This window comes from Oryctolagus cuniculus, chromosome 19 (assembly GCF_964237555.1).
Source record: "Oryctolagus cuniculus chromosome 19, mOryCun1.1, whole genome shotgun sequence".
NCBI lineage: Eukaryota > Metazoa > Chordata > Mammalia > Lagomorpha > Leporidae > Oryctolagus > Oryctolagus cuniculus.
In genome coordinates this window covers 5,384,010-5,409,037 of record NC_091450.1, presented here as the reverse complement: position 1 = coordinate 5,409,037, position 25,028 = coordinate 5,384,010, and the positions used below count along the sequence as shown (strand labels likewise).

Below are 25,028 nucleotides of genomic sequence, written 5' to 3'. Positions count from 1 at the left end.
CATTATCTGGCAGTATGCACATAAAATATGTTTATAAAAAGGTTAACTGCATAATTTTTTAAATCTAATAAAATAAGAAAATAAAATCCTATTTCAATGAAGTTCATATTGATTTTTTCTCATATTGTGAAAAATGATCTTTGCCTAACTTACCTGCCATCAGTAGAAACTATTTTACATGGAAAATTCTATCATTTCAAATATTTTATCTTCATCAGAGATGAAACACACACAAACATCAAGCATCTAGTCTTACTGTTCTTTCTTCCATTACCAAGACATATAATTACATCTCTTCCAAAAAAATCCTCATTCCATTAATTTTGTCCCACTCCCAGCCACTCTTTTGGATTCCATAAAAGAAATACTAAAATTGCCAGTTGCTTGACTACTCCAAATACCTGTGATGACTCCTTTCTTAAGAGGAACTATCTTTTTTTTTTTTTTTTTTGATAGGCAGAGTGGACAGTGAGAGAAAGGTCTTCCCTTGCCGTTGGTTCACCCTCCAATGGCCGCCGCTGCAGCCGGCGCACCGCGCTGATCCGATGGCAGGAGCCAGGATCCAGGTGCTTTTTCCTGGTCTCCCATGGGGTGCAGGGCCCAAGCACCTGGGCCATCCTCCACTGCACTCCCTGGACATAGCAGAGAGCTGGCCTGGAAGAGGGGCAACCGGGACAGAATCCGGCGCCCCGACCGGGACTAGAACCTGGTGTGCCGGCGCCGCAAGGTGGAGGATTAGCCTATTGAGCCACGGCGCCGGCTAGGAACTATCTTTCATAAGAAGCAGGGAAGAGGCTCTGGAAACACACTTTTGAGATCAAGCATGACTGGTTGCATTCCCTGACTTGCCTCTTACCATCTAGCAGATCTGGATGAACTCACAATTTTTCTATGATGGGCCTTTCATCCTTAATTTTATTCCTTAATATGAAAATGTTACCACCTACCATAAACATGAATGATATGCAGGAAGCCTACATCTTTCAGGTGGGTAACACTCACCAGCACCTCAGGTAGTACAATTGATTTCTCTGACAATTCTCTCCTCTGACTCCAAAGTGCATCCAGGTCTTTTACTTGTATTCTCCCATCACATGAACCTGTGTGGTGAGAAATAGCAACTTGACCTCTCTCCCCTCTTCCTCATTCCAATAAAAAAGCAAAAAGAACACTGTAAAGCAAAGGAGAAGGTTACAACCCCAGGACACAGGCTCAATAAGTAATTGAGATCTAAACATAGGACTAATGATCACTTCATCCTCCCCAGATCTTACCACGTCCACAGAGCTGCTCCATGTTAAATGTGGCATTCAGCTGAGGCCTGTGTCTAAAGCCTCATGGGCTCAAGAATATCAAAGATGTGCATTAAATAATGAGGAGACAAAAGCAAGGACACTAGAGGAAACTTATCCTCTGTTGCTTATTACTACTGTAAACAGTAAACACAGCCTGACTTCTATAGTCAGATAAACCTAAAAGCCTACACAAGTGGCCTATTTATCCAATTTACATTTCCCAACATGTTCAAAGAATTATCAACTTCAGAACAAAATGCCCAGTAATAATAATAAAACAACTTATAAAGAGTTCATGAATTTCATATATACTGTTTTATGAAAATAACTATTTTAAAAACACAACAGATTTTTATTTTACTTTTAAAAAATTTATATCTGGTGAACAAATTTCATGTATTTCATACATAGTTTTATGAGAATAATGATACTTCCCACCCTACCTTCTGTCTATCACTCCCACCTTCCCTCTTTATTTTCTTATTTATCTTTTAATGTTACAGTGACATACCTTCAAATAACTTTATAATCACAAGCTTAAGCCTCCACTAAATAAAGAATTCAAGTATTAAGTAGAAAAACCACTGTTTCATCCAGTGCCGCAGCTCAATAGGTTAATCCTTCACCTGTGGCACCGGCATACCAGGTTCTAGTCCCGGTCAGGGCGCCGGACTCTGCCCCAGTTGCTTCTCTTCCAGTCCAGCTCTCTGCTGTGGCCCAGGACTCTGCCCCAGTTGCTTCTCTTCCAGTCCAGCTCTCTGCTGTGGTCCAGGAGTGCAGTGGAGGATGGCCCAAGTCCTTGGGCCCTGCACCCGCACGGGAAACCAGGAGAAGCACCTGGCTCCTGGCTTCAGATCAGCATGGTGTGCCGGCTGCAGCGCACCGGCCACAACGGCCATTGGGGGGTGAACCAACGGAAAAGGAAGACCTTTCTCTCTGTCTCTCTCTCTCTCACTGTCCACTCTGCCTGTCAAAGAAAAAGAAAGAAAGAAAGAAAGAAAGAAAGAAAGAAAGAAAGAAAGAAAGAAAGAAAGAAAGAAAGAAAGACCACTGTTTCTCAAGAGCATAGATAAAAGCGATAAACAATTGCCAGAGGGCAGCGCTATGGCACAATGGGTTAAGCTGCAGCCTGTAATGCTGGCATCCTATATGGGCTTGGTTCCTATCCAGGCTGCTTCATTTCCAATCCAGCTCCCTGCTAATGCTCCTGGGAAAGCTGAAGAAGATGGCCCGAGTTCTTGCACCCAGCCTCCAACTTGGGTGACATGGAAGAAGCTCCTTGCTCCTGACTTTGGCCTGGTCCAACCCTGACCAATGTGGACTTTTGGGAAGAAACCAGAAGCACTTTCTGAAATGGTTAAATCAAGTGAATTAGGGTATTCTTCACCTCACATAGTTGGTTATGGTAAGAGCACTTAAGTTCTTTCTAAGGAGTTTTCACATATGTAGTACTCTAACTCGTAATTTCTTTTTTTATAGATTTATTTCATTCAATGGGTCTGGTGCAGTGGCATAGCAGGTAACACCATGCCTGCAGTACTGATATCCCATTTGGGCACCAGTTTGAGTCCCAGCTACTTTACTTCCAATCCAGCTCTATGCTACGGTCAAAAAGCAGTGGAAGATGGCTCAAGTGCATGGAATTTTTCTAGGATAGATCTCATGCTATTTCACAAAGTAAGTCTCAGCAAATTAAAAAAAAATTATACTATGAATCTTCTTGGAACACAACGGAATGAAGCTGGTAAGCAAAAACTCAAGAATCAATAGAACTTATGCAAACACATGAAGACTGAACAACATATTACTGAATGAACAGTGGGTCATTAGAAAAAAAACAAAAAAGAACTCAAAAAGTTTCTGGAAACCAATGAAATAAAAAATACATCCTATCAAACTTATAGTAAAGAACAAAAACATTGTAAAGAAGGAAGTGTATAGCAATTGCTGCCTACATCAAGATATTTGAAAGGCACCAAATAAATGAGTTAACAATGCAGCTCAGGGCCTAGAAAAACACCAAACCAAACCCCAAATTCATAGGAGAAAAGACATAATTAAAATCAGAGAATATACAAAATTGAAACCAAAAGTAAAAAATACAAAAATCAGTGAAATGAAGAGATGCATTTTTGGAAAAAAATTGATATACCATTGGCCCAACTAATCCAAAAAATGAGGAAGAAATCCCAAATTAACAAAATCAGAGATGAAAAAAGGAAATGTAACAAGATATGCCATGTAAATAAAAAGAATCATCAAAAATTACTACAAATGGGCTTGCGCTGTGGTACAGTAGGTTAAAGCCCTGGCCTGAAGCACAGGCATCCCATATGGGTGCTGGTTATAGTCCTGGCTGCTCCTCCTCTGATCCAGCTCTCTGCTATGGTCTGGGAAAGCAGCAGAAGATGGCCCAAGTCTTTGGGCCCCGGCACCCACATGAGAGACCTGGAAGAAACTCCTGGCTCCTGGCTTCAGATCGGTGCAGCTCTGGCCATTGTGGCCAACTGAGGAGTGAACCAGTGGATGGAAGACCTCTCTCTCTGTCTCTACCTTTCTGTTTATCTCTGTCTTTCAAATAAATAAAATAAATCTTTTTTAAAAAGTTTCCTACAAAGAGCTGTATGCCAAAAATTGAGAATCTAGTAGAAATGGATAGATTCCTGAACACATACAGCCTATCCAAAATGAATCAAGAAAACATAGAAAACCTAAACAGAGGAGTAACCAAGAAGGAGATTGAATCAGTAAAAAAGACCCTCCCAATAAAGAAAAGCATGGGCAGGAAAATGGAAGCTATGGGCACTAGTTGATGTGCCAAATGACTTTTTTCTATATGTGTGGGTCATGAGTACTTTGAGGAACCCAACAATGCAGTCCAATGGGAGAGGCCACCTAGGTCTCAATGTGGGCTCCTCAGTTCTCATCTAAGAGCAACAAGAAGTCTCAGGAGTTTGTCAGCCATGGGACTAGGAACTCTGGCTTGGAGAATTAAACTCAGAAAGTGAGCATAGTCCACAGGACAGAAAGAGCTACCTGAGCACATAATGGAGGCGGTAATCAAAGAAAGAATATAGTGGGGGGAGGACAAAGAGTGCCATCCACTTAGGCCCTGTATCTTAAAATCAGCAGCCCACACAAATTGTTTTTAACTGGCTCAAAGAGACCTGGTGTTTTAAAAGAAAAATGACTATGTAGGAGATTAAATTTTTTCCAAAAAACAGAGAAACAGTCTGCTTTACTCACCCTTCCAATGGATCTGAGTCAATCCAAGTCATGTCATCAATGATGTGGCAGGAATTTGAGTCTGTTCTTTGTCTCACAGCAATAAATAATCACAACATGAGTCATGAGGGTGGGGGAGCAAAAGCAAAAGTAGGTTTTCTTGAAAAACTGATACTCCTGCTAACCAGGAGGAGGACTAAGGAAGGGGTCCAATAAGGCCTAGGTACAGGAAGATTCATTGGGGAGTGACATTAATGGATTAATTTTCTGAACAGAATTGAACACCACATGTCTGTTTCTTCTCTCTTGGGAAATGGTCATGATCCCTAACCATAAAAATGTTACTTTGCTGACTATATGAAAAATGTGACAATATATTCCCTCTCTGCCTATAATTTCTCTTACTACCTCCTCACCTTCTCTCTTCTCAGACAGGATTCCAAGACTACCTTTTCATTTGTTCACTTCTAATGTAAGGGTCCTTCCTCTTGGGCATTTCCCAAGAGGCTACAGAGATGCCATTTTCTACTCTGAACTCACAGGCTTTCCTCTGGGACTGACAGGATACAACATATCCAGGTGAAGAATTTGACAATCCTCCTGCCAACCCCCTGGTGACCTTGGCTCTTTTTAGCCTGAGTGTCAGAGGTCCCTGCCTCCCACTCCTCCTGTTGCATTCCTGGGATGCTCTGTTTCTCTGATGCTCCTTGGGAGCAGCTCCTGACTTCTAGATGATCCTCGTTGCTATTGGTGCTCACTGTGGAGAGGGAGGTCAGAGAGTCCTTGCTGAGGGCTGCCCAGGCAGTGGGGATCCTTGTCAACATGGCCAGTTGGGGATCATCTGTCCTGGAGGACTTACTGCTAGACATACTGGGAGGATGATGGCAGACATCCTGTCCTGATTGTTCCTCTTCAAGCAGCAGTGATTTAGTGTTGGAGAGAGCACACTCATGCGCTCTGCTATTGTAGTCTGAGTGACCAGGGAGGCACTGGAGAATGGGACAGCTTTGAGAAGCGGGGGTGGCCTGAAGCATGGGCTTCACTTTGGTGTGGCCCTTATGCAGCACAGGCAACAAGGAACTGGCTTTGAGCTTGGGTGGCAGGGAGCCTGCTTTATGGTCCAGCTGGAAGCCAAGGTCCTCAAGGGAGCTTAGAGCTTCGGGACCCTGAGCAGACAATAGAAGTTCTACTTCACTATGTCCATATATTTCTTTCATGTTGTAGCCCTTCTCTTGGGATTTCATCCAGTGTGGGACAGAGGACAAGGGGTCATCCCATTCCTTAAGGCACAATTGAGAGTTTGGGCCCCATGGGAATTCACATATTTCCTGTTCCTGGTGAGGAAACAGAAATGCTTCACTTGTTTCAGGTACTTTATGTCCTACACGGAGCCACTGGTGGCCCATGATGTCTGCCACTGTGGGCCTCTCCTCAGGGTTTCAGGTCAGTAACTTGTCCAACAGGTTCTCAAACTCAATGTTGACATAGCTGGGAATTCTGTAGTATCCAGACAGGATGGTTTCCTTCAGGTGTACAAAATCCTTCCCTTCAAAAGGTAGTGACTTGGTCACCATGGTGTACAGGACCACACCCAGGCTCCACACGTCAGCCTTGTACCCATTGAACGCCTCAGCTTGGAATTCTTCCGGGGCACAATACTGAAGGGTCCCCACACAAACATTTCAGGTGTTCTCCATCAGCCAGTTTGCAGCTGAGCCCAAAATCAGTCGACTTGATATTCAGATTGTCATCTAGAAGGAGATTTTCTAGCTTTAAATCTCTGTGCACGATGCGCTGCTTGTGGCAGTAATGCACAGCTGATAATGTTTGGTTAAATATCAGGCATGTCTCCTCATCCTGTAGGCAGCCTCTCTCTGTCAGGTAACATCTAAGGTTCCCCTTGATTGCATACTCCATAAAAATGTAGCCTCTCTGTGCCGTGTGCCTTAGCTGCAACAGTTTAATAACAGTTTTATAATGCAGTCCCTTCATTATTTCTGCTTCTGCACAGAACTGCTGGAATCTGCGGTAGTTCTGGCCACCTGTCGCAATCATCTTCACAGCCACCTGGGTCCCACTTTCCAGATGATGGGCCAGTGCCACCCACCCAAAACTGCCCTTGCCGGTGATCCTGAGGACCTGGTACCCATCCAGGACCTCCTCCTCACTTTTGTAGGCTGTGAGGCCTTCCATTGTGAGGCTACCCACCCCCACCCCCACCCGCACCGGGGGGGTGTACAAGCGTACACTAGGAACACTTAATAGTCACCTAAGGTAACAATGAAAACCATGAAACAAATGAAAATCAAACAAATAAAAATTAACAAGACTCAATATGATAATATTTACAACTATATGAACTATGGTATACTAATCACTAAAACTAATTGTATCAAAATATATAATTAAATGTTAGAAAACACACAGAATGCTAAAAGTGGTACAGTAAAACAAGACCAACTATGTTAACTATGGTAACAATTCTAATCGATAAGTCTTATAATGGTCCTGTCTAGATCAAAGGATCAAAAATGAGAAAACAATCAAAATACGCTGAAAATACAAACAAAATACAATGAAAACAACAAAATACAATAAAAAACAAGTATGTATCAGGAGGCTGACATAAAAAACAAAAAGGGATTGAAAAATATTTAAGGAAAATAAATACACAAGAATACAAAGTAAAAATGGGAGAGGCAAAGATACTGAAAAAATAGAAAAAAGAACAAAACAAAATAGAAAAAAAAAGAACCAATGTACTAAAAAAAAAAAAAAAAAAAAAAAAAAAAAAAAAAAACAAATAAACCAGACAGACAAAACAAGAATACAAAGACAAGAAAATTGAAAACCAGTAATGTCATCCAAGTCCTCAGGCTGCCTCCAAAGAGCTTCCTGGGCCAACTGAAAAGGACCTAGGCCAAGCCAGGGAGCTGTTAGGCAGTTGGAATGACATAACAATGGTTCTCCTGATGTCAGGACCAATCACATTTGGCAATAGTCCACAGTGGCTTTCTGAAGAAACTTTCTACTGGATTAGAGAGAAAGGACACCAAAAGCTTTTCCTAAAGTGGTGCTAGAGACTGACATTTAGTTTATGAGACATTAATACCTATATGCTGTTTCAATGGACTTTGCATTTTTAGTTTAAAATTTTGTAATAACTCTTGGCTTTTATAGACCTTCTAAAGTCTACACTCAAAATATGTAACATGATAGGGCTCAACACATTGTTACCACTTGATTGGCATCATGACATTACAACAAAATGTCACGTTGCCCAAGGCACCATCAGGTACATTACATTGTTCATATTCGGAGAGTTGAGTGGGAAGTGTCTTTCATAATTTACCCTGAAGTACATCATCAGATTGTTCCTCAGAAACCCTGGAGGACTACAAAGGAAGTGGGCTGATGTAGTACAGAATTGAAGACAAAGAAACAAGAAACTGTGAAATCTATAGTCTCCAAACCTGTGTTTCAAAAGGTGAAAAGAAAGCAAAGTAATTCCAGGATTTTTCTTAGGTTAGTGTAACAAGACCCTGGCTTGGGTAACCAAAAAAGAACAAAAATTGATTTCACACTGTTTCGGAGGCTTTGAAGTCTAAGATAAGGCCCAGCAGATTTACTGAGAAGGTCTCACTCTCTGCTTTTAAGATGGTGCCTTCTTAAAAAAACTGATAAAGAAATGAAAAGGCTGATGGCCTAGTGTGGGCAATTCATCCTAGGTGTAAGTGTCAAAAGGTTGCACAAGTGTTACAACTTTGTCCAACACCCAGATGTTAATTTCAGAATAATATGGTACCTTCTTAAGGTGCTCTCACAAGGAAGGGCCTGTGGCTGTTGTTGTGGCTGGCTGGGTTAACCTACCACCTGTGGTGCCAGCATCCTGTATGAGTGCTGGTCTTAGTCCTGGCTACTCCACTTCCAATCCAGCTCCCTGCTAATGTGTCTGAGAAACCAGCAGCAGATTCCCCAACAATGTGAGCATGTGGAACTCAGTGTGCAGGAAGAGATGTATGGCTGACATTATCTGTCCTGGGTGTGGGGAACAGGATCCCACACACTCTCCTGAGCACATGGTGGGTGAACTGCTTCCACCCACTGCTTGGGAAGCAGCCAGTCATCTGCTTGCTGAGGCCTTGACTCTACAGCAGAAGTGGGCCATGTCCAGTGGCTATATGTCAGCCTGCAAGTCATGCTCAATCACCTCAGCCTTTGCTACAAAGGCCTACCTGGCACATGATATGGGGTCATCTCCACTTGAGGGATGGCAACAGCTTCCTGCCCTCCTCAAATTCATTCCACCAAATGTAGGTTGGGATAGTTGTGGAATACCTTTACTCAGAACTACCCTGACCCTCTCAGGAAACTGGAAAGTCTTGTGCCTGCTGGTGAAGGAGTCTTCAGCAGGCCTCCCTCTCTCTGGATCTGGCCCAAATTGTCCCTCCCCTTAGTGTAAAAGCTCCCATCCCATACTGCAGTTCCAGGCAGCTCAGCACCTTCAGCCTCCTGATACATACTGAAGGGCCTACACTCCTAACACCCAGTGATGTGCCCTCCAGAGCACAGTCCCTAAGCAGACCCCTACACCACTCACTCACTAAGTCCCCAAGCCAGAGGTCAGCATGCTTATGACTTACAGTGCACAGGAGTCCTACAAATCCATGACCAAGCCAGGGCCCAGAATGGTCACTCTTGTGAGGATTTTTACTCACTCAGCTACCTGCTAATGTGCCTGGGAAAGCAGCAGATGGCCTAAGTCCTTAGGCCCTTGAAGTCAGGTGGGAAAATAGGATTGTGTTGAAATGTACTCATAATTTTTTCATAATGTGGATATTTTGTGAACTTTCAAGGATTTCTCATATTTGCTAGTATTCTAATTTTAATTTGATCATAAGTAATAATGAAGCATCTATGCAGGAATTAATCATCAGATCTTACAAAGAAACAAGCAATACATGAGGTATGGCCAGTCACAATTCTAATAACTGAAAGCAAAGAGAAAACTCTAGAAAGAGCTAGAATAAGACAATGTACAGACAACTCTTCTATTCACTCACATAATGGAATTTTTTTGTTTGTTATTCTAGAACAAACAAAAGCAAATATGCTGGAAAGGAAAAAACAAACTTTATAAAATTTATTTTGATTTTATTTGAATGGCAGATGAAATAAAAAAGGAGAAACACACATGGTGAGAGACATTCCATCCATCCCAAATAACCACAATGACCAGCAATGGGTCATGCTGCAGTCAGGAGCCCAGAACTTCAACTGGATCTCCCATATGTGTGGCTAGGGTTCAAGTACTTGGGTCATCACCTGCTCCCTCCCAGGTGCATTACTAGGGAGGTGGATTGGAAGCAGAACAGTTGGGACTCCAGATGGCATTCCAATATGGGATAGTAGCAATGTAGGCCGAAGCTTAACCTGCTACCTCATGCCAGCCCTGAAAACTCTCACTCATCCATATAGGAAATCCCAAAACATCTTCAAGACTGCTACTAAAGCTAGTAATGTAAGCAGGCATGCTAATTAATTCTGGGTTAACTTCATTGGCCATGGAATATCCAGCTTTGTTTTGTTTTGGAACTTTAGGATTTTTCTTATTTTTAAAAATTGACTTCTGAAGTCTGAAAGGCCTAGTGACACATAGAGAGAACGTTCCACCTGCTGGATTATTCCCCAAGTGGCGTCTATGGCCAGGACTAGTCCAGACTGGAACCAGGAACCAAAAACTCCATTCTGGTTTCCCATGTGCGTGGCTGAGGCCCGATTACTTGAGTCATCACTACTGCCACTGAGGGTGTCACTGGCAAGAAGCTTGAGTCAGGAGGCACAGAGCCAGGAAGCAAACCCAAGCTCTCTGACATGGGATGCAGCTGTCTCAACCTTTAAGCTAAAAGCCCACACTCTACAACTTTTACCCATAGCAACCTTGTACTCTACAAAGTATTGGAAACCAGATGTCAGTTTCTATGGACTGTGTGCAGCCACTGATATTCCCAGAAACTACAGACAGAACTATAGGACAGAAAGCAGACTTGTGGCTGTGTGGGGTGTATGTGGGGCTGGAGGTTAACTGTTGTTGGTCTTGATCATGGAGATGGTTCCATGACCAATGGCATCTCTCAAGACTCTTAGATCCTTAAGCTGGCCAGTGCAGCGGGCTCACTTGGCTAATCCTCCTCTTGCGGCACTGGCACCCAGGGTTCTAGTCCTGGTTGGGGTGCCAGATTCTGTCCTTGTTGTTCCTCTTCCACTCCAGCTCTCTGCTGTGGACTGGGAAGGGAGTGGAGGATGGCCCAAGTGCTTGGGCCCTGCACCTGCACAGGAGACCAGGAGGAAGCACCTGACTCCTGCTTCGGATCGGTGCAGCGCACTGGCTGTAGCAGCCATTTTGGGGGTGGGCCAATGGAAAAGGAAGACCTTTCTCTCTGTCTCTCTCTCTCACTGTCTAACTCTGCCTGTCAAAAACAATAAATAAAGAAATAAATAAAGAAATAAAAATTTAAAAAAATCCTTAAGATGAAAAAGGAGCAATTGAGTGTAAATTAGACTATGACTTAAAAAACAGGGCAGGTATTTGGTCTAGCAGTTAAGACTTCTTTATCCCATACCAAAGTACCTGGTTAATTGGTCCCAGCTTCAGTTCCCAATGCTATCTTTCTGCTAATGCAGTCCCTGGGTGGCAGCAGTTATGTCCTAAGTAATTGGGTTCCTGACACCCATTTAGGAGACCCAGAAAGAGTTACCAGCTCCTAGATTTAGCTAGTCCAGGTCTGGTCTTTGAAGGCATTTGAAAAAGAGAATTTGTGAATGAAAGCCCTTTCTGCCTGTCTCTTTGGTCTCTCCAATAAATAATTATATATTAATGAAAAATTATTGTGCAAAGAAAAATAGTAAGCTTTCAATGATACAAACACTGCAGAATGCAGCACACATGCTCTCAGGGCAATATCAAAACGGTGAAGCCTAGTACGTGATGCTTTGTTAAAGCAGTTGGTGTAATATATCCTGTCTCCTGAACTTATATCTTATACTCAAGAGTCTATTTGGGTTAGGCATGTTGGCACATTGCATCAAGTCACTACTTCAGACACCCAAATGCCATATCAAAGCAACTAGTTTGAGTCTCTGCTACCCACTTCTATCCAGCTTCCTACTATTACACCTTAGAGGCAGTAGGTAATGCTTCAAGTGTCTGTATTTCAACCACGCATATGGAAAATCCAGATAAGAGTTCCTGGATCCTGCTTTCACCCTGACACAGCCCTAGCTGTTGTGGACATTTGTGGAGTGAACCAGTGGATGAAAACATTCTCTCTCAATCTCTCCTTCTGTCTGCCACTCTGCCTTTCAAATAAATAAATAAATCTTTAAAAAATGTTTATCATACATCTTACCCAGGATAGGTAGAAATGAACATTTAGTTCAATTTGTTTATCAATGGACCAAGATTTTGAAACTACAGAAAATAATCGAATTGTCACTTCACCATATTTTCATCAGGTTCTTCCTGAAACAAAATATGAAATTGGGGAGCAAATGTTTAACCTAGGGCTTAAGACATATGTATCTTACATAAAAGTGCCTGGGTTCTTTACTTTAAGCTCCTAATTCCAGCTTACCTCTAAAGCAGAATCTGACAGTCACCAGTGATGGCTCAAGTAGTTGGGTTCCTGCTGCCTCTGTGGGAGACCTGGATTGAGTCCCTGGTCCCTGGTTCTAGCCATTGTGGGCATTTAGGGAGTGACCCAGCAAATGTGAGTTCCCTCTGTCTCTCTGCATCTCTCAAATTAATAAATAAGATTTAAAAAATAAAAGAGCAAACCAAGTTCTCATGTGGTTAAATGTCTTTCATACTGCAGTTTTTCACTCTTTCCTATTTTGTGGTTACCATGAACTTCCTGTAATATTGGGTTATTTTAGCATGCTTTCCTATAGATTCCCTTTAAACAACTTCAGGTATTTTGTTTAAATGTTAGCTATGCATCAAGACTGTGCTGGAAAGATGTATGACTCTGGAATGTTTCTTTAAATTAATTAAGTTTCTCAAAAAAATGAAGTGATTTTGGAGATCCAATGAGTTTGAATAGCCCTTATCTCAATTGTTGAAAAATATTTTTTTCCTTTTTTTCTTTTACTTTTATTTCCTTTTATCATATAAATTGACGAACACTTCACTTACTATAGACTTAATCTTCTGTGGATGAAGTTAATTGAAAATGGATCTTAGTATAAAATAATACTGGGAATTGGGGAGGGAGGAAGGAGAGGGGTAGAAGTAGGGGTTGGTGGGTGGGCATGATGGGAAAAGTCACTATATACCTAAAGTTGTACTTAAGAAATGCATGGGGGCCAGCACTATGACCTACAGGTAAAGTCACTGCCTGCAGTGCCAGAATCTCATATGGGCGCTGGTTCTAGTCCTGGCTGCTCCACTTCTGATCCAGCTCTTGGCTATGGCCTGGGAAAGCAGTAAAAGATGGCTCCAAGTCTTTTGGCTCCTGCACCTGTGTGGGAGACCAGGAATAAGTTCCTGGTTCCTGGCTTCGGATTGGAACAGCCAACTGGGGAGTGAACCAGCGGATGGAACACCTCTCTCTCTCTCTCCCTCTCTCTCTGCACCTCTCCTTCTCTCTCTGTGTAACTCTGACTTTCAAATAAATAAATAAATCTTGGAGTCGGCGCCATAGCTCACCTGGTTAATCCTCCACCTGCAGCGCCGGCATCCTATATGGGGGCCAGGTTCTAGTCCTGGTTGTTCCTCTTCCAGTCCAGCTCTCTGCTGTGGCCCAAGAGGGCAGTGGAGGATGGCCCAAGTGCTTGGACCCCTGCACCTGCGTGGAAGACCAGGAAGAAGCACCTGGCTCCTGGCTTCGGAACGACCCAGCACCGGCCGTAGCGGCCATTTGGGAAGTGAGCCAAAGGACGGAAGACCTTTCTGTCTTTAACTCTACCTGTCAAATAAATTAAAAGTAAATAAATAAATCTTTTTAAAAATGCATGAAGTTTATATTCACTAGATAAAAGTTTTTTTTTTTTTTTTTTTTTTTTTTTTAAAGAAAAATGACTTGCTGAGTGCTGGGCGGGACTCTTGAAGTCCAGCACATGAATTGCTGGGATGGAAGCCAACAGACATTGCAGCTTTCCACAGGGGAGTTCCTAAAGCAACAAGGCATGACTGGCAAATGAGATGTGGCATGAGGGGTGGGGGTCCTCACAGGCACTTGACAAAGACCCCAGTGTTACTCATAACTTCATCCAGTACTAGTTGAAACATAAGTTGAGCATCTTGTAACATTTTGATTGCTTTCTTCTCATATCACAAGTATTGGGACCCAACCACTCTTCTATTTGTGTCTTCATTACTATTAGTTTATTTTTTAAATATTTATTTATTTATTTGAAAGTCAGAATTACACAGAGAGAGAGAGAAAGAGAGAGAGAGAGGGAGAGGGAGAAGGAGATGGAGAGAGATAGAGGTCTTCCATCCACTGGTTTACTCCCCAATTGGCCGCAACAGCCAGAGCTGAGCTGATCTGAAGCCAGGAACCAGGTGCTTCCTCTGGGTCTCCCAAGTGGGTGCACGGGCTCAAGTCCCTGGACCATCTTCTACTGCTTTTCCAGGCCATTTCAGAGAGCTGGATCAGAAGAGAAGCAGGCAGGACTAGAATAAGTGCCCTTATGGGCTGCTGGCACCACGGGCAGAGGATTAACATATAGCACCACAGTACCTGCCCTGCCACTTTCTCTTTTTAAAGTTAATTCCAAGCACAGTTTCATTCACCAAAGAGAGAGTTTCATGCCTGGAGAGGTTTCTCAGTATTTTCAATTCTTACAGGCTGCAGTATCACAATGCATGAACACTGACATTTTGCAATGAACAGTGAATAAAAAAAAACTTCCCTATGAAATAATGAATTTCATACCTGCATTTCTTTATTTTTAAAGATTTGTGGCCGGCGCAGCGGCTCACTAGGCTAATCCTCCGCCTTGCGGTGCCGGCACACCAGGTTCTAGTCCTGGTCGGGGCGCCGGATTCTGTCCCAGTTGCCCCTCTTCCAGGCCAGCTCTCTGCTGTGGCCAGGGATTGAAGTGGAGGATGGCTCAAGTCCTTTGGCCCTGCACCCCATGGGAGACCAGGAGAAGCACCTGGCTCTTGCCATCGGATCAGCGTGGTGAGCTGGCCGCAGCGCGCCGGCTGTGGCGGCCATTGGAGGGTGAACCACAGCAAAATGAAGACCTTTCTCTCTGTCTCTCTCTCTCACTGTCCACTCTGCCTGTCAAAAACAAAACAAACAAACAAAAAAAAAGATTTGTTTTAGTTTACTTAAAAAGCAGAAGTAAAGAGAGAGGGAAAGATAGAGCTCTTCTATCTGCTGATTCACTCTCCAAATGGCTGCAATTGCCAAGGCTGGTCCAGGCTGAAGTCAGGAGCCAGGCGCTTCATAGGAATTCCCACATGAATATAGGGACTCAAGTATGTGGCCATATTCCACTGCTTTCCCAGCACATTATCAGGGAGCTGAATCAGAAGTGGATCAGCTGGGACTGGAACCAGTGCCCATATGTAATGCTAGCTCCCCATTACATACACCACAATGCTGGTCCCATTCTTTTTAAAATATTTACTTTCTAGCCTGCCATGTCTAAATTGTAAGTTCCATGAGGTATGAAGCTCAGCCTCATGTGGAGAATTCTGTGTGTGCAACTCAAAGTGGTGCCTAAAGCTGCAAACCTGAGCAGAGATCAGCCATGTGTTGGGGAATGGCCAACCATGACACCCCCACTCCCCAATGCTAAATGATATAAATCACAGATCCACCGCTAGAATAAATATATTCAGAAAATGTGCAGACAACCCCAGTGTTGTTCAAGGAGTGACTGGGGCAAGAAACATGATACACACTTGATGTTGCAATATTCAACCATAAGGAAGACAAAACTCCAGGCACTTGTGGCAATGAGAATGGAACTGAAAACATTGTGCTCAGATGAATAAATAACACGAAAGATAAGTCCTATATGATCTCACATATGGAGCTGAAGAACCTTAAAATCAAACTAAGATGGAGTGACTTAAGCTAACACTATTAAAAACAAGAAGTCACCTTTGCCCCAAATAAATTTAAAGTTTAAAAATTATAGCCCTAAACTTTTTCCCCAGAGCTAAAATTAGGTGCAACTATAAAAATAAGGAACCCTATGCTTAGCTAGCTGCGACACTTGTGCCTGGCTGTGCTAAGACCTAACCCAGTTTGTATGCCTCCTAATACTCAGATAACGGTGTGGAAGCGGGACGCTGCTCTCCCTCCAGGGGAACGAAGGCAGCGAGACGTCATCCCCCTCAGGGTGAACAAGATGATGCTGACAGGGAAAGGAACTGCTGAAGAAGTAAACAACAAAATTTCGACGAGGGGCATGCCTCCCATGTGATCCCGTAGCTGATTGGATAGAAGACGCATGCCTTTCACATGATCAGCTCACTGATTGGATGGAGGACGCATGCCTTTCACATGATCAGCACACTGATTGGATGGAGGACGCATGCCTTTCACATGATCAGCTCACTGATTGGACAGAAGGTGCATGCCTTTCACATGATCAACTCACGGATTGGTCGCTGCGAGTATATAAACCGTGTGGCTCTGTGCTGGGGGCGCTCTCTGGACTCCCGAGTTCAGGAGGCCCGTCTGCGCAGATGCCGAATAAATCCTCTTGCTTTTGCATCAGCCGGTCTGGACTCTGAGTCTTTGGGGTGTGCCTCTCGACGTGTTAGCATCCTCACTCAGAGGGTCTAACAGAGCCTAAAATAGCCAAAGTCATATTAGCACAGAGGTTGGTTTTTGCCAGTTGCTGGAAGGAAGCAAAATGAAGGGATGATACTCAAGTGATTTAAAGCTTCATTTACACATGATGAGTTAGTTCTGTGTTCTAATGGGCACCATGCACAGTTGTGTTTTAAAGATTGGGCACAGATGAGGAAGATCCATTATTGGAAGGGAAAGGTGAGACTGTGTTTTCTGATTTCTCTGAGAGCTTCATGCAAAGGCAAGGTAGTGCCTTGGAATGTGGAGATGAGTGAGGAAGGTGTTGTAGAAACAGGAATCTGAGTTATGTGTCTTGGGGAGGGTGTCATTTTAAAATGTGGACTGGGAAATGGCTTGAAACTCCAGGGGTCCTTGGAGAAACATGGCAATAAACCTCTTGAGCCCTACCTTTTCATTTTAAGTTGACGCTGATTCATTAGGCTAGGCTAACAGAGCAATCCAAAAAGATGAGACCAGAGGCAAATTTAGACACTGTAAATGCCTAAAATTTACTAGATTTTCATCCTCATGACAAATATGTGAGAGAACCTACTAAGAAAGAAATATTTGGGTAATTTATGCAAGTGCAATTGACATTTTAATGATCTCAGGATGACCAAACAGACTTCTGATAATTCTCTGCCCTACCCCTGACTTTAGACTTTACTTGTGACGTGAACATGCTCATTATAATCTCAAAGGAGAAAAAAAACCAGCTTGTATAAAATGCTAAAACAGCAAAAAACAATCATTTTTAGCATCTCAGTAACTTTTTATTATGTGTGTACTTAGCTGTATATAAGTAATTGTTTGTATGAGATTGTTAAAAAGGTGAAACATATGAGCGAGCACTGTGATGTAGTGTGCTAAGTCTCTGTCTGCGGTGCCAGCATCCCATATGGGCACTGGTTCTAGCCCCTAATGCTCCTCTCTCAATCCAGCTTTCTGCTAATGCCTAGGAAAGTAGTGGAAGGTGGCCCAAATACTTGGGCCCCTGTACCCACATGGGATATCTTGAAGAAGCTCCTGGCATCTGGCTTAGGATCAGCTCAGCTCTGGCCATTGCGGCAATTTGGGAGTGAACCAGAGGGTGGAAGAACTGTTTCTCTGTCTCTCCCTCTCTCTATCAGTGACTCTACATCTCAAATAAAGAAATTAAATATAAGAAAGAAAAGTCAAAGATAAAAGGTTTCTTTTTTTCTTTTTTTTCTATGATGTTGCTATTTAATTATTTTTTTGGCCTGTTTGATGTATGTGTGAAACAATTTGTCCAGCGGTAAGCTGGAATTATATTTTAATGAGTTTTTTTTAAAGACATAAGACACGTAGGCAGGGGAGGGCCCGTGGTGCGTAGGTTAATCCTCCACGTTCGGCACCAGCATCCCATATGGGCACCAGTTCGAGACCCAGCTCCTCCTCTTCTGATCCAGTTCTCTGCTGTGGCCTGGGAGAGCAGTAGCAGATGGCCCAAGTGCTTGGACCCCTGCAACCATTTGGGAGACCTGGAGGAAGCTTCCTACTCCTGGTTTTGAATCAGCAGAGCTCTGGCCGTTGTGACCATTTGGGGAGTAAACCAATGGAAGAAAGACCTTTCTCTCTGTCTCTCTCTCTCTCACTGTCTGTAACTCTACCTTTCAAATAAATAAATAAATAAATAAATAAAATCTTTTAAAAAAAGGCATGTATGCAAGGATGTGGATAGAAAAGGACACTTAGTTTGTGGGAAGAGTTGTCCCAAGTGGCATCTTGAGCACTGCACCAAATTCCTTCCCCCTGATTCTTTCAAAAATTTATATTTATGACTTACAAAATAATATTATTTTCTAATATTAGTTGAAGTATGAGTCTCAAATTGTGACCTAAAATAAGGGAGGTATAGACTACGAGATTGGAGGCTTAAAAATAGCATGTTAGGAAGTGACACACTTCGCAGGGCCTGGGATAAACAGTGAGGAGAAAACTATATAAGGAACAATTTTGGCAGAGAATTGGAGCAAAAAAAAAAAAACACCAAGGAAGCCCCCCAGGAGGAGGTGAACCTGCATGGTGAGTGCTCATGCACAGCCTCTGAAGCTGCAAGGGTGGAGAGCCCAAGCCAGTGGCATTTTAGAGACAGAAGGGAAGGCTGGACTGCCCAATCCACAGAGATAAGTCAGAGAGAGAGAGAGAGAGAGAGGGAGAGCCTGGCATGGGTCCACACTGGAGCCCTGGGGGCTGGCAGTTGATGGCAGTCGTTTGTGGTCCCAGTGGAAGTGGAGGGGGATGTTCAACTCAAATCAATCTCTCCAAAACAGAACCTATGATTGAGCTGAGAGAGGGCAGGTGCCATTCTGCAATATGGCAAGAACTATGGAAGCCTTCAGGCATGCACATAACTACTCACTAGTAGGGAACCTGAACACAGTGCTGGTGGCAGCGGTAGGCAGGCATTTATCCAGTGGATCCAGTGTGCATGTGTCCGGAACTTCTGGATCTGCTTGATCCAGAGCTCTGAGCACAGGGAACAGCCCACAGCTTCCACTGACTCAGAGCCTGGCTGGGAGGTGGCTGGGCAGCTAGAAGGGACAGAGGGGCACCCAAGCCAACAGTGCCGTCAGGTCCCGGTGACTATGGGAGCCTTGTGTTCTGAGACTTTGGGGACTTGGTGACTACATGAGAAAGTGTAGGGTGTAGCTGGGTATTGCCCAACTTGGGTGTTACCCTGGAGACTTGCCCCACCCTTGAGCATTGACCAGAGTCCCTGGCCACACCCATCACACATCTCCTGGTATGCACTGAAAGTGCAGACATTCCACTAAGCCACAGAAGCATAGCCCCAAAGATAAAAACCATCAAGAAAAGATTAAAAATCAACCCCACAAATACTGAAAAATAGAGCTAAAATTCAAGAAACAAGAATAAAGAAGTCGCCATGACCCCTTCAGAGGAATGTAACAACATTTTAATATTAGAATGTGAAGATGGGGCACGCACTGTGGCTCACATAGCTAATCCTCCACCTGTGGTGCCGGAATCCCATATGGGTGCCAGGTTCTAGTCCCAATTTCTCCTCTTCCAGTCCATCTCTCTCCTGTGGCCCAGCAAGGCAGTGGATGATGGCCCAAGTGCTTGGGCCCCTGCACCCGTGTGGGAGACCAGGAGGAAGCCCATGGCTCCTGGCTTCGGATCTGCATAGCTCCGGCCGTAGCGGCCATTTAGGGGGTGAACCAATGGAAGGAAGACCTTTCTCTCTGTTTTTCCCTCTCACTGTCTGTGACTCTACCTGTAAAATAAATAAATAAAAAATCTTTAAAACAAACAAAAAATGAATGTGAAGATGAAGAGATCAAGAGATTAAGAAAATGTCAGAGAGGAATTTAGAAATGGAAATCTACAAAACCTTCTACCCTACAGTTGCAGAATACACATCCTTCTCATCATGGATGTGCATGGAACTTTCTCTAAAATGACCATATGCTACAAAGAAGCCACAAAGAAAGGTTCAGCAAATTAAAAAAAAAATTGAAAACATTCCATGCACCTTCTCTGACCACAATGGAGTACAGATGGAAATTAACAACTCAAACTGGGACCAAAAGGGATGATGGCACTGCAGGTTGTGGCTATACCCACTAAGCCACAGTGCCAGGCACAAATTTATAAATTTTTAAATGACAGAAATTTTCCTCACTGACCAAGATTGAAGAACAGCTATGTGATGAGTGCCTTCTTTATTCATCGTCCCACGGTAAAAGGTGAAGGAGCAAGAGAGTAAGGGGGCTAACGTGCCTGTTTATAATGGCACTAATCCCATCTGCAAAGGTGGACTCTCATGCCTAATCACTTCCTCAAATTATAATTAAATTTCAACATGAATTTCAGAGAAAACATTTAAGCTATAGCAAAGGATTGGAACACTTTAGCTGTATATTGATGAGAAAGAAATGGAAAATTACCGCATTTCCCTCCCTTTTCCAAGGCTGATAATACGATTATGTTATCAAGGCTACTGACTCTATTTCCCTCAATATAAATATGTAAGTTAATACATAAATGTGGGGCACTTTCATTCTTGACACATATTTAGACCTTTATATATGAGTTCAAAACATTTATAATGCTAATTAAATGCATGTGTGTAAAATGGAGAAACCATGAGTTGATTACATGTTTATTATTCTTTCACAAAGCTTCATCTAATAAAGGGTCATTTCCATCTGAACTGAAGTGAAGTGACTGGTGAAGCCAAACAACAGGTTGCTGCCATCAAAAACCACAAAACCCACAGCAATCTTGGTTTTTCTCTGAAATTGGATGCAGGAGAAGCACCAGAATCATATTGACCTAACAGCATTATCACAACATTTCCAAATCCTGAGTCTCTTTTCAGTATAATGGAAAGTAAACAGTAGAAGAGAGATCACTTATGTGTGCATAATTAGCTTGTGATTATATTTTATTAATAAAATTATTATTTTAGTTTAATTGATTAATGCAATTCATATATTATGGGTCATAAATTGGAGATAACAAAAATTGTCAGATAAAATATTGCAAACATAATTTTAGTATTTTTTGTCTGAATCAAAGATATATCTGGTTCATTCTGTGTGATTGTATGACTGTCAACAAATGCAACTTTCACCTGTTAGAAGGCAACACACTATTTCAGTGAGACTCTGAGAGAATTGGTGGTGATTTTGGACTGCAGAGAAGCATGGTTTTCTAGGTAGAGGTTATCAGACAAAATACATATAAAATTCATAGAGATAGATTATTTTTTGTAAAAAGCAAATTCCAATTTCACACTATTGCAATAAAATATAACTATTGTATATTTTTACTAAAAAGACATTCATTGTTTATCAGAATTTAAATTTAATTAAAGGTTACCCTTTGTTTTAATTTTTTGACTTTGCATAATTATTCTGGAAAGCCACATGTAGTTTAGAATAACATGGTACAAACAATTGGGGAAAGGAAATAGAAGACAAAGACAGAGGTTAAATCCATAGATATCAACTCCAGATAGAGCAAGTGTAAAGGAAAATGGACTCCAAGTTATTCAGAAAGTAAACACTTGTGAGTACACATCGTAGCCTTTACTACAAGAAACATCCACCAGTTTGTCCTGAGGTGAGGGTGAAACCTGTGAAAACTCAGAAACAGATAATGCAGGTCAACTTCATTGTCAGTGTACTGATTTTCACTTTATTCTCAATATTGTAGGCCTCAAGGACAGATTATTGTACTTTTCCTGGATTAGATGAAATTTTTTAATGTATATACAAAAATAGTGTTTTGTGATTTATGGCCAAATAACACAAATCAATAAGATTATTTTCTCATCATTTGGACCATATTCTGAGACTAACACTGTGAAAGCTATGGCTTGTCATCCCAGGTACAAAGAATGTTGTAGAATTTTAGAGGACATGCACAAAGTCTAACACTCCTTTCCCAAATACCTCTGCCTCTCTCTGCCTCACAATCAGGGTGGCTGAGAGTCACAGCAGCAGTGTCAGATAGGGATCTGGAAGGGAGAGGAGAACCTGCTCTCTCTGCTGCAGGTGCCATGGTTCGGCCTCGCAGAAGATCCTTCTCTTAGTTGTTCACCTGCCAAACTGAATGAAAGCCTGCAACACTGAATAATTTTCAGGATCTATGTCTGGAAAGCAAGGCAGTCTACAGATTGCGATTCATGTGGCATTTGGCATTTCTGAGCAAGGATATACAATCATCAATATCCTGTTTTATTTTGTTTTGTAACATTCCTTAGTAAGATTTACTGTCTGTCACTTATTTATTTTTATTTTTGTGTAAATATTAAGCATGTTTGTGGAGCACAATGTGATATTAAGATACAAGTACACATCACCGCATGATTCAGTCATGTTAATTAACATATGCATTGTCTCAGATACAATTTCTTCTTTGTGATGAGAACATTTGAAACTTTTTCTGCTGGCAGAATTGGAATGTATAGTACCACTAACAATAACAGTGTCACCAAGGTTTGTAACAAGTAAATATGGCAGTTCCTCTTTTCGAGTTGAATCTCTTTACACTTATCTTAATGCCGTTTAAAGTCACATAGACAAGTAGTCTGCTGAATTCATGATTTGCCATGGAATTTAATGTGACTCAATAATGGTATTAAAATTAACAAGTCATTTCTGAAGATGTTTTGAAGATCAAATAAAAATTAAAACAAAGCAAACAGCAAAAGTACCAAATTAAAGGATTCTTTTACAAAAAGGAAACCAAAATTCTTGAAATTCTTAGTTATTTTGTTTGCAATCATAAAACAAATCTCACTCAACTTAATATACCCAGAATTAATACATTTGAGTTTAGTTAGAAAACCTAAAACAATAACAAAGAATGTAATTCAAGAAAATCATTTAACTCATGGTGAATGCATTAAGCCACCACTCATTAATTTTACAAATACATAATTTTGAACAGATGGTGATATTTCCAGACAGCTGTTTGGCAGCCAGCATACAAAAATGCCAGTACTGGCTGGTGCCGTGGCTCACTAGGCTAATCCCCCACCTGTGGCGCCGGCACCCCGGGTTCTAGTCTGGTTGGGGCGCCAGATTCTGTCTCGGTTGGGTTGCTCCTCTTCCAGTTCAGCTCTCTGCTGTGGCCTGGGAAGGCAGTGGAGGATGGCCCAAGTCCTTGGGCCCTGCACCCACATGGGAGACCAGGAGGAAGCACTTGGCTCCTGCCTTCAGATCAGCACAGCGCGCTGGCCGCAATGCGCCGACCGTAGCTGCCACTTGGGGGGTGAAACAACGGAAAAAGGAAGACCTTTCTTTCTGTCTCTCTCTCTCTCACTGTCTAACTCTGCCTGTCAAAAAAAAGTTGGTACTGACAATTATTATAATGAAGGAAAATGACATTTGCGGTGACCTGCTAAATTTTAATCAGTTTCAAGGTTAAAAAAAAACCAATATTTTATGCCATAACAATTCAAGTTTCAAAATACTTTAAATTTCTTAACAAATTTTTACATTTAAAACTTCAAAAAGGAAAAATAAAACAAATGAATTAGATTATGTTTTTCACAACAGAGTTTCACATTATGCATGTAGTAAGTGAGTGTAAGGAAAAAATGTTGAAGTGCAGTAAAAAATACAGTTCCAGCTCTAATACAGAAATGCAATTATAAATGTTGCTTCTTATATATATTAATTATAGCTTCACACGATTATGAAATTTATGTTTGTGCCTGCAAACAACTTCTGACTTCACTAATGGATTTTTAATATTCAAGGCTGAAATAAGGAGAACAGCACTTTCTTCACATAAATCGGGATCATCCTACAACACCCATGTAACCCACTTTCTTGTGGAGCACTCACCACCACTGACAGGGCTGAGAAGCACACACTCACCCAGCAGGGTCTCTGCAGGGAGCTCATGGATGTGTGCTGAGGCTCTCTCTGTGTGGCTATGAGAAAAGGAGGCAGTGAGCTCATCTCCCACCTGGCCCACAGTTGTCAGGACAAGCTATGGCTTTGGGACCAGTACAAACAGAAGACACTACAGGGAGATGTGGAAGATCACAGGGAAGGAACAGCTTCGATCCAAACTTTCTCATATGTGAAAATGTTTTCCCAGTCTATAATGGCCCAAAGGGGCTGTGTGATTTAAGTCCTTGTCAAATACGCAGGAGTGTTGAATATGCTCAGTTGAAAATTAAGTCAATGCCATAGCATTTATTCAATGTTTTCTGTCTTGTTTGGGAGAGTCCTGGTGGCTTCCTCATGTGTCCTCCATCAAACATCATGTTGCACATGATAAAAACATAAAATGTAAGCTGTCAATAAAAAATAACAATATGCATTTTTTGTCCACCTAGACTATTAGACAGGCTACATGTTGCAGAGAACATGTAATAGTGCTTCTTTAAACTGACCATGAAACCCCTGTTGGATGCCTGTACTGAGAAACCCTAAGCTCAGCATTTCATCTCAATTTTCAATGTGTTATCCAACCATTTGGTATTCAGGGTTGGTCCTAAGAAATTATGATCCTGCAGGTTTTCAGTTAAACACATGAACTGGCTTCCATAACAAGTTCCCTCTTAATGCTGATGTTTCTCCTCCTCAATCGATTGTCAGTAGCACTGAGCTAGAGAATCAAGCTGAGCAGGGTCTTTCAATGCCGCTATTTTAACCTGAGGGCCATGGGCTAAGAGGAAAGGCCTCCAATCACTGCATTAAAATATCACATTGTTTGCTTGGAGTAGCCTAGAATAGGCAGTGATTTCTCAGTAAGTCTGTTTTTATGAACAGCGAGTTTCCATTCACCCATATAATGTTACTGATCATGTGCTGTGTGATCACAAATGTTAAGGAGCAGCATGCTGGGAACTGTGCATAAATTATGTGTTTTTTCCATTATACACTAGGAATTGGGTATTAAGGGTCATATATTTTTGATGTTAGGAAGGACTTAGGTTTCTAAGTTTGAATATCATTGATCTTCAGAATGCACAGATAAGAGCCAAATATTTAGGGTGTGAAAGACAGAAAAAGGAAGGGTGCACCAGTAGTGCAGAGTGATAATGCACTGCTGAGTTTATACTTGTTCTCTGTAATATTGTAGCAACCATCCAGTCTCCAGGAATGCAAAACAGGATGTCAGATGGGATGTTTTAGAAGCTATGTTCTAGTGAGGATGACATAATGAAGGCACT

The 25,028-nt window shown here is 42.1% G+C and overlaps 1 long non-coding RNA gene across 5 annotated transcripts in view; it reads right to left on the bottom strand.

Moving 5' to 3' along the window:
• The window catches only part of LOC138847108 (uncharacterized), a 66,350-nt gene extending 59,103 nt beyond the window's left edge, over positions 1–7,247 (bottom strand). For 2 of the 5 annotated variants that reach the window (XR_011384714.1, XR_011384712.1), the window contains exons 1-2: positions 4,542–7,240; positions 1,003–1,100 (exon numbers count right to left, since the gene is read on the bottom strand). This is a non-coding gene — a long non-coding RNA (uncharacterized lncRNA). Of the gene's footprint in view, positions 1–1,002 lie in introns of all 5 variants that reach the window. The other 3 variants (XR_011384713.1, XR_011384711.1, XR_011384715.1) reach the window with 2 other exon arrangements.
• Between the last annotated feature and the right edge of the window lie 17,781 nt (positions 7,248–25,028).